We start from the raw sequence: 17,525 nt of genomic DNA on the forward strand, positions 1-17,525 counted from the left end.
TGTTGCTACACACACACACACACACACACACACACACACACACACACACGAGATAGAATGAGTCAGACAGAGACAGAGACAGAAACAGAGAGATAGAGATAGAGAGAGACAAAGAGACAGAAATAGAAATAGAGACAGAAAGACAGAAACAGAAAAATGGGAATATAAATCAATTCTTCAGCTTGGCATGGTCTTATGTTACTTCAACACTTTAGTAAGCAACAATGAGTTTATTCAATTTTGCTACATGTTTAGTTTATGGATATATGATATATGATTACATAGTCATTTGTGTTTAGTATTCAAGTTACTATTGAGTGAAACTAAAGAGACCACTAGAAGGATGTTATACTATTGTAACATATTATGAATAACATGGTGGTCTTACTATTTTCTACTCCATTTAATTTATCCATTTCCCTGTAATCCAATGAATGAAAGGCTTCTGCTGAAATATGGAAGAGAACTGCTCAGAAATACACTTAAAAATAAATAAGTTATAGTGCTTATTCCAGTTAATTGGAAGATCATCTTGAGACCACAAATACAACTGTTGCATAAAACTAATGTTATTAAGATTCCCTACTATAAAATACTTATTTTCCTTGTTTTGTTAATATCTGCTCATCCACCTCTTTGACAGAAATGGAGTCTTGGAAGTTAGTAATCATAGTTATCTATCATTCATGTATTGAGTTATAAGCCATCACATTAGGTGTATCAAACATCTGCTGATCATATTCTGGTGCATTAAGAGTTTGGCATTATAGCCAGGTAATTCTGGCTTATGGTGCAAAGTCTGGCATGAATAAATGAAGCACTGGAGAATGAAATATGTTGACTTCAAATTTGCACAGAACAATATTGAACTACCCTCAAAAAGAATTTTTTCCTCCATCTATGTTTACAGAAACCAAATAGCTAAGTTACAAGGTAAAGTTCCAGGGTAAAGAATAAATGTTAAGTCTTCTTTCTTAAATTTTATTTGTCTTTTAAGCCAATTGATGGCCTGACTGTATAATATAACTAGACTGTTTCCCAGTGGAAATCATGCAATTGATTCATGATCCCATCCAAGTTATTAGGATGATAAAGAAGTTCAAAATATACACTCAGAAAAAGATTAAAAAGTCAAAGCTCCTACATTTGAAGCCTCAACGAAAAATAAGAATTGGACTCAGGCCATGGTACAGCTCAAAAGGGATTTTGAAAATCAAGTAACAGAGAAAGAGAAAAAATTAGAGAGAAAAAATTAGAGTGGTGCAAAAGGAAACACAAGAAGCTAATGAGAAGAAGAATGCCTAAAAAGAAAAAGAAAATGCACTTGGAAAAAGAGGTACAAAACCTCCTTTAATTTTAATTTTAATTTAACTAATTCCTTAAAAAATAGAATTGAGCAAATGGAAGCTAATGACTTCATGAAATGAAGCAAAAAAAAAAAAAAGAAAGAAAAAGAAAAAAATGAAATATTTCAATGGAAAAAACAACTGACATGGAAAATAGATCCAGGAAAAATAATTTTAAAAATTAATGGTCTACCTGAAAGTCATGATGCGTAAAAGGATTTGGACATAATTTTTCAAGAAATTATCAAGGAAAACTGTTCTAATATTCTAGAAACAAAGGGTAAAATAGAAATCGAAAGAGTCCATTGATAACCTCCTGAAAGAGAACCCAAAATGAAAAAAACAATGCTGTCTTTCTCAATTTTTCAAAATTCACTCCTTTAATTGTATTCTTTCTTCTACATGTTCCTCTGGTTGAATCTATCTATGGAGAAAAAGGGAGAGAGAGAGAGAGTGGGAGAGAGAGAGAGAGAGAGAGAGAGAGAGAGAGAGAGAGAGTTACATATTTCACATGAAATGATGATTTTTTTTTTGATTTTTTCATATTTTCAGGTTTCATTCCTAAATTTCACTTTTGCACCAGGGTCAGGTTAAATTCTATGATGCATTTTTGAGTGTATTGCTCAGCACTTCTTGTCCTTGCCTAATCCTAATGTCTTCTGAATTTGGTGTGGATTTGTATATATGAGTGTGCCAACCTAAAACTAAAAAGAACAAGCTACTCTAGATCTCTGAAGTTCATATCTCTGCATTCCCAAAGCGCTCTTTAATATTTAAGAATGAAGTGTTGGGATCTCAGCTTGCTTTCCACTGACAGTCTCTGGAGCAACCAAGGTCTACATTCTACAGTTTTTTGACTATTCTGAGATTTTATCAGGGGAGTCCTCTGTTCTATCTCTGGAAACAGATGCTTTCAAGCTCTAATTGACCCTGCTCCATCTCCAGTTTTATGTTTTGTTGGGATTGCCAATTGACTTCCTTTTCTATTGTCAATGCATTTCACTGCAATGCAATTGATTTTGTGCATTCCTGGGAAGAATAAATTGCTTATTATGGTTTATTATTTATCACAATTCAATCTTGTGAGAATTTTTTTAAATTTTGTTTGAATAGAGAACTTTCATGGGTTTTATTGAAACTGGGTTGTTTTGCTCTAATTAAGCCATTTTCATTAGAAGCCACTATTCATATGGTATATGTGCTTACTTTTTATTTACTTTATTGCCACACTTGTTAGGCCACGTTTTTTCCCCAAAATTGTGGGTCTCTCTAGGGACTACACAGTTTTTTAGAAGTAACAATATCAAGTTATCATGATGACATTTTGTCAGTAAATATTTTTTAGGCAAAAGTTAAAACAGCAAATTTGAGTAAATTAAAATATGTATAACAATATTTATGTTTTTAATAAATGCAATCAATCAATGAAGACACTGTGTCCTCTATGAAACCTGATGTTTGGATGTCAGCCCTTCTCACCCATTCTTCATTTGCTTATTGACTCCTTCTCAAACCTGGTTCAACTATTTTTTTTCCCCAAAAGACAATTTAGTTTTATTTATTATCTCTTTCTTTTAAATTCTAGTTGTCTGGTCATGATTTACACACTTATGAACACATGCACAATACACACACATAATTTTCCTACATTATTCATATCATAGTCTAGACAACTAGATAGACATTCTTCATTCTTTTGATATTTCTTTATTTTTTTAAATTTTAATAGCTTTTTATTTACAGGTTATATATATATGGGTAATTTTACAGCACTGACAATTGCCAAACCTTTTGTTCCAATTTTTCCTCTCTTTCCCCCCACCCCCTCCCCTAGATGGCAGGATGACCAATGCATGTTAAATATGTTAAAGTATAAATTAAATACAAAGTAAGTATACATGTCCAAACCGTTATTTTGCTGTACAAAAAGAATCAGACTCTGAAATATTGTACAATTAGCCTGTGAAGGAAATCAAAAATGCAGGTGGGCAAAAATATAGGGATTGGGAATTCAATGTAATGGTTCTTAGTTATCTTCCAGAATTCTTTCACTGGATGTAGCTGGTTCAGTTCATTACTGCTCCATTGGACTGGTTCAACTATTAAAACAGATTGCAGACTGTGGCTTGACTTTTTGTTGATCATTAATCAACAAAGTGTGTTTTTTTTTCCCTATCTCAAAATTGTATTAAGTTATTGTATTGTTTGAATAGATTTGAATGGTTAAAGTTTTAGCACCATAATTCTTATTCTTGAATACAACTGTGCATGTTACTATTATATTCTGTTTATAAGAGAATGATAAAACAATATATAAGGAAATATATAATAGGGTTTATGATAAAACTTACATGGTCCAAAGCAATTTTTAAAACTAAAAAGAAAAAAAATTCATAAAAATTCCAGTTTTGGTTCAAGTAAAACAGAGGCAAGATGGTAGAGGGCAGACATGACTTTCTTAGACATCCTCTGATCTTGTCAAATCAACAATAGATTATACCTCTAAACTGGATTTGGAGTCACAGAATCCACAAATATTTGGATTACAACACATTTCCAGAAGAAAATATCTTGGAAAAAACTTCAGAATAGTTCTATTTCAAACAGGCAGAGAGACAATCTGCTGAGCCCAGAATGTAGCATAGGGAGCCTGTGACATAGAGCTGGGGTGGGGAGTCAGAGCATTGCAGCTTTCAAACACCTGGAGATCTTTTGTGAGCCTCTTGGGCTACTCTATCTAAGTTGCAAGCAGGTGATTTGGCAGATTTGTTACAAAAAGTACATTCTAAACCATTAAGCCCTGAAAGAACACGGAATCTGGCCGTCATTCCCCAGTACCAGAATTAAATCAACAGAACTGTCCCAGGGCAAACTATAGCAGCTATAGAACCACAAAATAAATAAGACGTTTAAGAGGTAAACAAAATGTCAGAAAAATTAGGAATGATACATCTTTGGAGAAAATTCAATGGGGACAGAAAGGAGTACACTTTCTTCTCAGTGGTTCATGGGACCTATACAAAAATTAACCACATATTAGGGCATAGAAACCTCAAAATAAAATGCAGAAAGGCAATTTTTTAACATCATGATGAAATAAAAATCATGCAATAAAAGGCCAGGAGAAAATAGACCAAAATTAATTGGAAATTAAATAATCTAATCCTAAAGAATGAATGGGTGAAACAACAAATCATAGATAAAATCAATAACTTCATGCAAGAGAATATCAATGTGAGAACACTTCAAAATTTGTGGGATGCAGGCAAAGAAATTTTATATCTCTAAATTCTTACTTGCAAAAAGTAGAGAAAGAGAAGATCAATGAATTGGGCTTACAATTAAAAAACCTAGAAAAAAGAACAAATTAAAAACCCTCAATTAAATACCAAATTTGAAATTCTGAAAATAAAAGGTGAGATTAATAAAACTGAAAACAAGAAAAGTATTGAATAAATAAATAAAATTAAGAGTTCATTGGTATAGGCCAGAACTCTGAACTTGAAACAAAGTATTCATACAAGGTACTAAGTCAGTGGAATGGATAGAGACAATAGTTATCTTATTTAGCATGGTTCAGTATGATTGATTTAATCCTACAAGGAGATGTTATGGGCCAGAACTTGAAACAAAGTATAAAGTGGAATTGAGGAGACAATGGTTAAGTCTAGTTTAGCATTGATTTAATCCTACAATGAATAATGGTTTTCTAATGATATAATGATTAGTATATACTCAGTGTCTAGCATACAAGCTAGCAGCCTCAGCCAGAGATTCAGAGATTCAGAGACAAGCAAACAGAAGGCTGAAGGCTAAAGGCTGGAGCACAAACCCTTGGACTCAGACAGATTCATCCCATCACATACCACCTTGGTGACAGGCTCTCCTCCTTCACTCTCCACTGAAACCAAGACTCTGGAAGGCCTACAGAAAACTAGCGGAGCCCCAAGTGAAGGACAGAAGACTTTGAAGGAGACAATAAAAGATTTGGACTTTAACCCCAGGCTACTCGTGTAGTGATTAATGAACTGAAATTAAGGCTTCTCCTAAAGATCCCATGAGAACCTCAACAGAGAACATTACATTTTAGAGAGAATATCACAGTTCATTTTATGAAAAAACAAACAAAAGAGATAAATCTGATTAGGGAAAGGAAAGAAGAAAATCAAATTGTTAGTCTCAAAAATGAAAAGGAAGAATTTTCCACCAATGAAGAAGAAATTAGAGCAATAATTAGGAGTTATTTTGCTCAATCATTGCCAATAAATTCGATAATCTAAGTGAAATGGAGGAATACCTACAATAAATAGATTGCCCAGGTTAACAGTAGAAGGAAAAAATATTTAAATAGTCCCATTTTAGAAAAAGAAATAGAATAAACAATATATTAATCAACTTACTAAGAAAACATCACCAGGGCCAAATGGATTTATGTGTGAATTCTAGCAAACACTTAAAGGACAATGAATTCCAATAATACATAAATTACTGAAAATATAGGAAAAGCAGAATTCCTATCAAATTCCTTCTATGACACAGATATAGTGGTAATAACTAAACCAGGTCATAGTTAAAACAGAGAAAGAAAATTATAGACCAATCTCCCTAATGAATATTGATGCAAAAATCTTAAAGAAAATGTTAGCAACGACATTATAGAAAGTCATTCCTAGGATAATACAACAAGACCAAGTAAGATTTATACCAGGAATGCAGGGCTGATTCAGTATTAGGAAAACTATTAGCATAATTAACTATATCAATAATCAAACTAACAAAACCATATTTTTATCTCAATATATGCAGAAAAAAAATTTGATAAATGTTTCTTCAGAGAAATAAGAGAAAAGAACAGGCAAATTTTTGCCAGTGATATATTCTACAGTATAGCACACCTTTATTGCCACAAATTTGATTTAAAATTTTAGGAAATGAAGATTTAATTCTTTTTTGTTTGTTTGTTGATGTCTAGATTTTGGATTTGTTTATTTGTTTGTTTGTTTTTTGGTTATAACTTTCTGGGGAATATTCATTACAGGATTTCTTCCAAGTAGATATTACCCAATAATTTGTCAAAGTACTAAAGATTCCATGAAATTTTGAGTTACAGAGGAGATCTTGTTTAGAAACAATAGATTCATTTTTATCTGGAGACAAACAAGGCAGGGAAATGTATACTCATTCAGGTGTTCATCACTACAAAGGAAAAGAAATAGGGCTTCAGGTCAGAGAGATTTTATTTTATTTTATTTGTTATCAAGTATTCGCAACCTTTTGTGAGTCATGGACGTCTTTGGCAGTCTGATAAGGACCATGGACCTCTTCCAAGAAAAATGGGTTTGAATATATGAAATAAAATCCATAGAATGATAAAGGAAACTAATTGTATTTACATAGGCCTATAATTTTTTTTCTTCATCTATATTCTCACTGATTCTTTATTCCTTTGGGGGAAGGGGAGCTCATTATTTATAGCAACCAGTCATAAGAATTAAGGTTAAGAACAACTGTTTTAAATGACAAAATCCATTGCTAGATAAATAACATTGTTCTGCTATATCAAACCTCAAATTATTACAGAACTTTGTGTATAAGAACCATAATCACTCAACTGCTGAACCAAAAAAAACATATCTCTCTTTGTCTCTCTCTCCCCCCCCCACTCTAAAATGTTGAAGAATATGAAAAGCATAGTCCAGAAGTTGTGGTAGATTTCAACTAAGAATGAATAGCTTGACATATAAAAGAATGTACCCCCAGTGGAAATTATAATAAGGTTTAAATAGGTGAAATCTACAAAATGGGGCTGGATATTGGAAACAGTCAAAATAAAAGTTATAAATGGTTGAGAAGAAAATTAAGAACTGTGTAGTGCCAATTATAGTAGATTTTTATTTTTGATAATTGTCCAAGCAATATCTCAAATTTGTAAAATACATTTTTGAAGAAATGAAATGTTGCCCATCAGACCTGATAAGATTCTCACCTCAAACAGGCTATTCTTATTTGAACAGGAGAGGCACATCTGGATATTTAAATAGAGAGACACATAGAAAGATCAGTTATGTTGAGTGCAATTTAGCATTATACACGATTAATTTTTGCATACTTTAATGATTCTCAGGAAGATTTTCATTTTAATGAATGTAGACTGAATGTGTATTTGAAGGCATAATATGTAATTTGGGGACTGATATGCCTCAAGACAAATTCAATGGAGTATGCTTATATTCTAATCGATTGAAAAAATTAATGACACTAGTCATTTATACATATACATGTACATATACACATATGCATATATATTCATTATATATGCATATTCACACATATGAATATGTATACACACATACATGTATGTATGTGTATATATGTATATGTGTCAAATAAATATATATATATCACATGTTTATATTATATATATGCAATATTTGTGAATATATAACACATAATCACATGTCTATACATGCATATTTTAAACATGCAAAATGTATGTGCACATGCATATACGGATGTGAAAATGTTTGTGTACATGTATATATACACATGCCTATATAAAAAAAAAAAAAGGCAGAGACAAAGACAGAGAGTTTTGGGGATCATATAATCATAGAATAACCAATTTATAGCTAGAATATACCTTAGTCAACATTAAGTAAGACTGCATCATTTTACAGTTGATGAAAATAAGGATTAGAAAGATTTAGTGAGTTGATCACTTGGCTAGAATTTGTATGAGGTGTGATTTGCGAACATTATTTTTACTATACTTCTAGTGCTCTATCCACCATACCATGCTGCCTCATCTTTGTTATCTCCTCAACAGAATGCAAGCTTCTTGAAGACAAGAACTATTTTGCTTTACTTCTTTATCTTTAATTTTCTTTTAATAAATAAATTATCTTTCTTTCTCCCTCTCTGAAAATAGTCTTGTATATAATAATCATTCAACAGGTGTTTTTAGTTTGATTATTTGCTCCAAAGAAAAGATGCATGGAATATGCAAGAAATCTTTAAAAGCTACCAAAGAGAATAAATTTACTGTCACATAAAAATAAATGGAGAAAAAAAATTTTTTCTCAGACCTTCAAAACTATAATTATCCAGTGTAATATATAAAATAATGTTTTAGGAATCCAAGTATCCTTATAAAACAACACTATAATATAACAATAAGCTAATAACAGAATAAACTAATCCCTAAAACATTCATCTGTTACCCCTTGCCCTACAAATCATGCCATCCTTTATGCGCTGCAACTCAGTAGTTTGTAGTAGAATTTAACTCTGTGTTAACTCCTTGCTTTTCCTAAAACAAAAACCCAGAAGATTGCTCTAATACAGTAGTATTAGTTTGATATACTACCAAAGTGCTTAGCCAGAAAATTTAAGAACACAGAAAAATGGGGCAAGAAACCATCGTGGATCAAAGTACTCCATTAGGCCTGAAGGAAAGGAGAATATGATCCACTTGTGGACAATTGTTTCTCTCCCCCCCTCTCCTCCTCCTTGTCCCTCCCCCCAAAAAAGCCAGTTTGGACAGATATGGATGTTAATTATAATTTTTCTAGCAAAAGAAAAAGCTTAGATAACCACTGTAAAACAGTGTAATAATATGTTATAAACTTGAGAAAACTTCATCAATAATATAAGTAAGATAGGAGTATCTAAGTGGAAGCAAAGAGTGAAATTACCCAACATCTTACGAGGAAGAAAAATAAGTTAAAAATCCTGAGTAGTAGATAAATCAAGAGCAAAACTATTAATAAAATAGGGACTAAGATCAGCATGATATCTAAAAATATTCAAATATCTATGAAAAGGAAAATGAACCAGTACTTAATAAAGGAACTTGAACAATTCTAAGAGAACATAGAAGTATAACACCATGTTCCTAAAAAGTTCAAGGAAAAAAAAAAAACAAAACAAAACAAGACTTGTCATTTCCCAGTTGACAAAGGATATGAACAGACAATTTTCAGATGATTAAATTAAAACCATCTATAGTTATATAAAAAAAAATGTTCTAAATCGCTATTGATTAGACAAATGTAAGTTAAAACAACTCTGATATCACTTCACATCTCTCAGACTGGCTGACAGAAAAAGATGTTTAAGACGATGTGGGAAAACTAGGACATTAATGAATTGTTGGCAAAGTTGTGAACTGATCAGACCCTATTCTGAAGAGCAGTTTGGAACTATGCCCAATGGACTATAAAACTGTGCCTATTCTTTAACCCAGCAGTGACATTACTGGATCTGTATCCCAAGGAAATCATAAGGGAGGAAAAAGGACCTACATGTTCAAAAATATTTGTAGCAGCTCTTTTTGTGGTAGCAAAGAATTGGAAAATGAGTAGATGTCCATCAATTGGGGAATGACTGAACAACTTGTGATATGTGAAGATAATGGAATAATATTGTTCTGTAAAAAATCATGAATGAACAAGCTGGTTATACAAAGCCATGGAAACTACATGAACTAAAGCTGAGCAAAACAAGCAAAACAAGAAATACATTCTACACAATAAATAACAAGAAGAACATGTGATGATTAACTGTGAAAGACTTGGTTTATCTCAGTGATTCAGAAATGCAAAGCAATCCTAATAGACTTTGAACAGAAAATGTCATCTGCATGGAGAAAAAAGCTAAATGGTAGAAGATGATTACAGTTAGTACTGAAGAGGGACCAGCCTGAAGGCCTGGGTCACAGAAATGCCCTAGTGAAAGATATATTGGGGTGAGAAATCTTCAAATGGGTGAAAAAGAGGGGGGACTTAATGGGACTGATTGGATGAAGTTTTTTTAAGTTTATACGACTAAGCCTAAGTCACATGATCCTTATAGGTAGAACCTTGGGTTTCAGAAAGTCACATGATCTCTGGAGGGATGACCCTTGAATCCTGAGATGCAAGAAGTTAGTGAAGTTACAGGAAGTGATGTGACCCACAGGAAGCAGACAACATTGGTGACCATTGGTCAAGGATGGTTATGTCCTTTTAGTCTATCCAAAAGACTTGGGTCTTTTGCTTTTAAATCCTGAACAAGACAGAAGCTGGCTAGGTTCCCGGAGCACATGGCAGGAGTTGGGATGTCTCCCAGGTGTGCTTGGGCCTCTCTCCACAGGGATTACATAAATGTTTTCTCTTTGTACTTGAAGATGTCTCTGATTAGTTAATTTGGGAAAGGGGGTTTTGCAACCATCCCACACACAGTGAAATTACAATATTACAACAATTAAACTCTATTCCTTTGGGTTTTTCCAAAAGTCAGAGGCTTCAAAAAGCAAAACAAAACAAAACACCTGAAGAATCGTCACACAGGCTCACACACACAAATACATACATATACAGATGACTTGCTTTTAATCTACATTAATATATGTGGTTAAATGTAAGAATCATGGAATTGTATGATATGTTGAGAGCATTTTCTTCATCATTATGATTTAGGTAAAATAAATGAAAAAAATGACTTTTAACATATTCTGCTTCACTACGCAGAACTGAGGATCAATAACTTTTTTAATAAGCCATTCCTTAACATCCCATTACAGTATATTATTGATATTATTGTTCTTCATCAAGTTTACTAAAACTATCCTATTTTTCTCTAAAGTCAATTTCATTTAATGGGTGCAAAATTAAATTATTTTAATTCCATATTGAGATTTAAAAATTACTTTATATGAGTTTAAATATAACATTAGACACCAAGCACATGGATATATAAATCACTCATGAAATTTTGGGGAATAAATATGTCTTCCAATAAATGTAATTGTATGTAATATAGAAACTATCTCTTCACATATAATAAATTCATTGGCAAGAAGTATATTTTGAGAGGAAATTAAATTGCCAGTATGCTGGTATTACATAATTTTATTCTCATAAAAATAAAACCAGAATTATAGAATTTCTGACAAATATTTCTGAAGAAACAGCTAATCCAATACATGCCTGAAAAAGAATGCATTGAATACATATGATAAGTGATATTGATATTCTATCCTTTTTGACTAAATCTTGTAATGTGGTACTCTACTTCTGGAGGCAGCCACTTTTAGTTTTTAATGTATTGTGCATTACTTTGTATGATCTGTTATTTCAGACACAAAAAATACTCATAGTTTCTCATGCTAAAAACTAACTTTTTTTGAGTGCAGGAAAGATTTATTTTACATCCTTGCAAGAATGGGTGCTTAGATGAATAGACACACCTTTGAAACTCCAAAAGAAGCATTTTATTTCCTATTTAGAAGCACAAGTCTCTCCCTGATTCCTCATTAATTGGACTTTATAGAAGTTTCACTGTATGAATTTTCACCCCTCATTCCATAGCCAGTCCCTGCCCTCAAGGAGTTTACATTCTAGAAGGGGGAAGGTAATAGAGGACTGCTAAGCACAAAGAATAAAGATTCTTTTCAGATCTGAGGTCACCACCCCTGTTTACAAAAGTCAGTCTCTGCCCATAAAGAGCTTAAGTTCTTTTGAGAAAAGATAATCTTCACCCTAGGTTATTGCTTGAAAACTAATCTTTATTAATAAGAATCGAGAAAGAGATTAAAGGAATTAGAGTAAGCAATGAGGGAACCAAACTATCACTCTTTGCAGATGATATGATGGTATACCTAGAGAACCCCAGAGATTCTACTAAAAAGCTATTGGAAATAATTCATAATTTTAGCAAAGTAGCAGGATACAAAATAAATCCCCATAAATCCTCAGCATTTTTATACATCACCAACAAAATCCAGCAGCAAGAGATACAAAGAGAAATTCCATTCAAAATAACTGTTGATAGCATAAAATATTTGGGAATCTATTTACCAAAGGAAAGTCAGGAATTATATGAGCAAAATTGCAAAAAAGTTTTCACACAAATAAAGTCAGACTTAAATAATTGGAAAAATATTAAGTGCTCTTGGATAGGCCGAGCAAATATAATAAAGATGACAATACTCCCTAAACTAATCTATTTATTTAGTGCTATACCAATCAGACTTCCAAGAAAATATTTTAATGATCTAGAAAAAATAACAACAAAATTCATATGGAACAATAAAAAGTTGAGAATCTCAAGGGAATTATTGAAAAAAAAATCAAATGAAGGTGGCCTAGCTATACCTGATCTAAAATTATATTATAAAGCAGCAGTCACTAAAACCATTTGGTATTGGCTAAGAAATAGATTAGTGGATCAGTGGAAAAGGTTAGGTTCACAAGACAGAATACTCAACTATAGCAATCTAGTGTTTGACAAACCCAAAGATCCTAACTTTTGGGATAAGAATTCATTATTTGATAAAAACTGCTGGGATAACTGGAAATTAGGATGGCAGAAATTAGGCATAGACCCACACTTAACACCATATACCAAGATAAGATCAAAATGGGTCCATGACCTAGGCATAAAGAACGAGATTATAAATAAATTAGAGGAACATAGGATAGTTTATCTCTCAGACTTGTGGAGGAGAAAGAAATTTGTGACCACAGATGAACTAGAGACCATTACTGATCACAAAATAGAAAATTTTGATTATACCAAATTAAAAAGCCTTTGTACAAACAAAACTAATGCAAACAAGATTAGAAGGGAAGCAACAAACTGGGAAAACATCTTCACAGTTAAAGGTTCTGATAAAGGCCTCATTTCCAAAATATATAGAGAACTGATTCAAATGTATAAGAAATCAAGCCATTCTCCAATTGATAAATGGTCAAAGGATATGAACAGACAATTTTCAGATGATGAAATTGAAACTATTACCACTCATATGAAACAGTGTTCCAAATCACTATTGATCAGAGAAATGCAAATTAAGACAACTCTGAGATACCACTACACATCTGTCAGATTGACTAAGATGACAGGGGAAAATAATGATGAATGTTGGAGGGGATGTGGGAAAACTGGACACTGATGCATTGTTGGTGGAGTTGTAAATGAATCCAACCATTCTGGAGAGCAATCTGGAATTATGCCCAAAAAGTTATCAAACTTTGCGTACCCTTAAATGAACTGATGCTAAGTGAAATGAGCAGAACCAGGAGATCAGTATACACTTCAACAACGATATTGTATGAAGATGTATTCTGATGGAAGTGGATTTCTTTGACAAAGAGACCTAACTCAGTTTCATTTGATAAATGATGGACAGAAGCAGCTATACCCAAAGAAAGAACACTGGGAAACAAATGTGAACTATTTGCATTTTTGTTTTTCTTCCCAGGTTATTTTTCTGAATCCAATTCTCCCTGTGCAACAAGAGAACTGTTCTGTTCTGCAAACATATATTGTATCTAGGATATACTGCAACATATCTAACAAATATAGGACTGCATGCCATCTAGGGGAGGGGGTGGAGGGAGGGAGGGGAAAAATCGGAACAGAAGCTAGTGCAAGCGATAATGTTGTAAAAATTACCCTGGCATGGATTCTGTAATATAAAGTTATTATAAAATAAAAGAAAAAAAAAAAGAAAACTAATGTTTATTAATATTTGTCTCTTTAATATGATCATAGATTTGGGGCTAAAAATAACTTTAGGAGGCATCAAGTACAACTTTTTTATTCACTGATGAAAAATCCAAAGAAATTATTTTCTTAGGATTACATAGCTAGTGCCTAACAGATGGTTCAAACTTATATAGCTCTAAGTCAAGCACTCCATTCATTCTGCCTCCTATGTTGTAATGTAAAAGAAAAAAAAAATGTCAGTACTTAATCAAAATAGATAAGAGTCATTTGTAACAGAGCAGTTCTAAGGTTTATCTGTGAAGAGGGTTAAGGTTATATGAATGTCACCTCTTTATTAAGTACTACACTCCAGTTTTATTACTAATTCCCCTTTGCATCAAATGAAAGAGTGCATATGGTTATAACATTGATTTCTTAATTTCATGAAAATTACTTTACCAACAGCTGGTATCTAGAACAAATGAATATGTCAATGACTGATTACAAATTAATGATATAACTATTCTTCAAAGGTACAACACTTTGCACTTGAATTTGTCTTATAACATTTTGTTTTGTTAAGAAAGGGAATGTTGAGCATGAACTTTTAAACTTCTTTTTTTTTTCCCCCAAAGGCTAGAGGTATAGAATATTAAAGATACAATATGCCAAAGGTGAAGGAGGATAAACTATAACTGAGAGAATCTGAACTCAGTATTACTGAGCAATTGAACTATTTTGCAGGTGCTATTGCATAAAAAGCACTAATCAAACCTCAACATATCAGTGGATAAAGCATCAGCTCATGTAAGTCTCACCAAGCCTCTTTGTATTTGTCCTGCTGGTCATTTCCTACAGAACAATAATATTCCATCACATTCATATACCACAATTTACCCAGCCATTCTCCAATTGATGGGCATCCATTCAATTTCCAGTTTCTAGCCACTACAAACAGGGCTGCCACAAACATTTTGGCACATACAGGTCCCTTTCCCTTCTTTAGTATTTCTTTGGGATATAAGCCCAATAGAAACACTGCTGGATCAAAGGGTATGCACAATTTGATAACTTTTTGGGCATAATTCCAGATTGCTCTCCAGAATGGTTGGATTCGTTCACAACTCCACCAACAATGCATCAGTGTCCCAGTTTTCCCGCATCCCCTCCAACATTTATCATTATTTTTTCCTGTCATCTTAGCCAATCTGACAGGTATGTAGTGGTATCTCAGAGTTGTCTTAATTTGCATTTCTCTGATCAATAATGATTTGGAACACTCTTTCATATGAGTGGTAATAGTTTCAATTTCATCATCTGAAAATTGTCTGTTCATATCCTTTGACCATTTATCAATTGGAGAATGGCTTGATTTCTTATAAATTAGAGTCAGTTCTCTATATATTTTGGAAATGAGGACTTTATAAGAACCTTTAACTGTATAAATGTTTTCCCAGTTTGTTGCTTCCTTTCTATCTTGTTTTCATTAGTTTTGTCTGTACAAAGGCTTTATAATTTGATGTAACCAATATTTTTCTATTTTGTGATCAATAATGATCTCTAGTTCTTCTTTGGTCACAAATTCCTCCTTCACAAGTCTGAGAGGTAAACTATTCTTTGTTCCTCTAATTTATTTATAATCTCCTTCTTTATGCCTAAGTCATGGACCCATTTTGATCTTATCTTGTTATATGGTATTAAGTATGGGTCCTTGCCTAATTTCTGCCATACTAATTTCTAGTTTTCCCAGCAGTTTTTGTCAAAATAATGAATTCTTATCCCAAAAGTTGGGATCTTTGTGTTTGTCAAATACTAAATTGCTATAGTTATTGACTATTTTGTCCTGTGAATCTAGCCTGTTCCACTGATCAACTAATCTATTTCTTAGCCAATACAAATGGTTTTGGTGACTGCTGCTTTATAATATAGTTTTAGATCAGGTACAGCTAGGCCATCTTCATTTGATTTTTTTTTTCATTAATTCCCTTGAGATTCTCGACCTTTAGGCCAACAAGATCAAAAGACCTTGAAGTCTGAATATAGTATAGGTGTTCTTATTTCCATCTTCTGATATTTGCAATAGTATGTGGTTATCTCACGTTATGTTTGACAGCTTGCCATCTGGGGGAGGGGGGGAAGGGAGGGAAGGGAAAAGTCGGAACGGAAGTGAATGCAAGGGATAATATTGTAAAAAATTATCCAGGCATGGGTTCTGTCAATAAAAAGTTATAATTATTTAAAACAAAAACAACAACAAAAATAAACATTATGTTTGACAGATTAAAGGTGAAGACCAGTTATCCTCACATAATTTTGACAGTGCACTATTAGAAAAAGTCAGTACACACACCTACTTTTATATATACAAATATACATATATACACATTAATATACACCAAGTTGTAAGAAAGCTAGATGAAAGAGAAAGAGAACGAGAGAGAGAGAGAGAGAGAGAGAGAGACAGAGAGACAGAGAGACAGAGACACACAGAGAGAGACAGAGACAGAGAGAAAGAGACAGAGAGAGAGAGAAACAGAGAGACAGAGAGACAGAGAGACAGAGAGACGAGAGACAGAGAAAACTCAGAACTCTGGTGTGTGAAACACAATGAACTAGAAATATGTTTTTTTCAGCAAAAGTAATATTTTCCAAATAGAGTATTTTTTTAAACAAAGGTTATAATAAGTAGTTTATATTTGTATGGAAGGTCCCCAACCTAAGCCTCCTTTTCTTTTTCAACCAGTCTTGTGAGGATATTTTTTTTTCTTGATGTTGTATATGTATTTTAGATTATATGTTTTATGAGAAGAAAAGAACTAATGCTGTTGTGAGAAGTAAAATTTCAAAATCTTTTGTAACAAAAGCTTTTTCACAGTTAAATAAACTCATCCAATTATGATTCAGATAAATATACACAAATTGGCCAGCAGTTATTTTATCATTAACATAATAGTAATTATATTTATGTTCATTTTAGGTTTCTTAAATTACCAAAAATCAGGGCCAAGATCTTTAGGATTATATATTAAATATTATGAGCATCTATATTAAAACAAACAAACAAACAAACAAATCTTGAGAGTAAGTTCAGAGTATTAACAAAATTCCAAATCATTCCAAATTCTAGCTATTAAAATAATAGCTATTTAGTATTTAAATGAATTGCATATACATAATATTAATACAATGACTGGTTTAGTTCTAGAGTTAAGAGGATTAGTAGAGCTCATCTTGACTAAATCCTTTATTTTACCATTGTACAAATAAGTGCCAAACATAGTAAAGTAATTGCTAAATTCATTGAAAAAATGTAGAGATAAAATTTTCTCTTTGACTTCCAGTAGTTAAAAACATGTGTGTATACATATGCATATACTTATAATACACATACACACACACACACACACACACACACACACACACACATACCCTAAAATATAAATACAAATAGGTAAAGATAGCTAGCAAGAAGAGTGAATAGAGTGCTGGGGGCTGAGTTAAAGAAATCTAAGTACAAATCTTGCATATATTTGTGTGGTCAAGGGTAATTTCTTTAAGTGCAAAATAGGTATTATAATAATAGTATCTACTTCCCAGTTGTGAAAATCACTTATTGTGAAAATCAAATGGGTTGATATTTATATTTTGTTTGGTGCAATACCTATCACATGATGGGGGTTTGGGAGAAATAACTTTGGTAGTTGAATT

The sequence above is a fragment of the Antechinus flavipes genome, chromosome 4 (assembly GCF_016432865.1).
Source record: "Antechinus flavipes isolate AdamAnt ecotype Samford, QLD, Australia chromosome 4, AdamAnt_v2, whole genome shotgun sequence".
NCBI classification, from domain to species: Eukaryota; Metazoa; Chordata; class Mammalia; order Dasyuromorphia; family Dasyuridae; genus Antechinus; species Antechinus flavipes.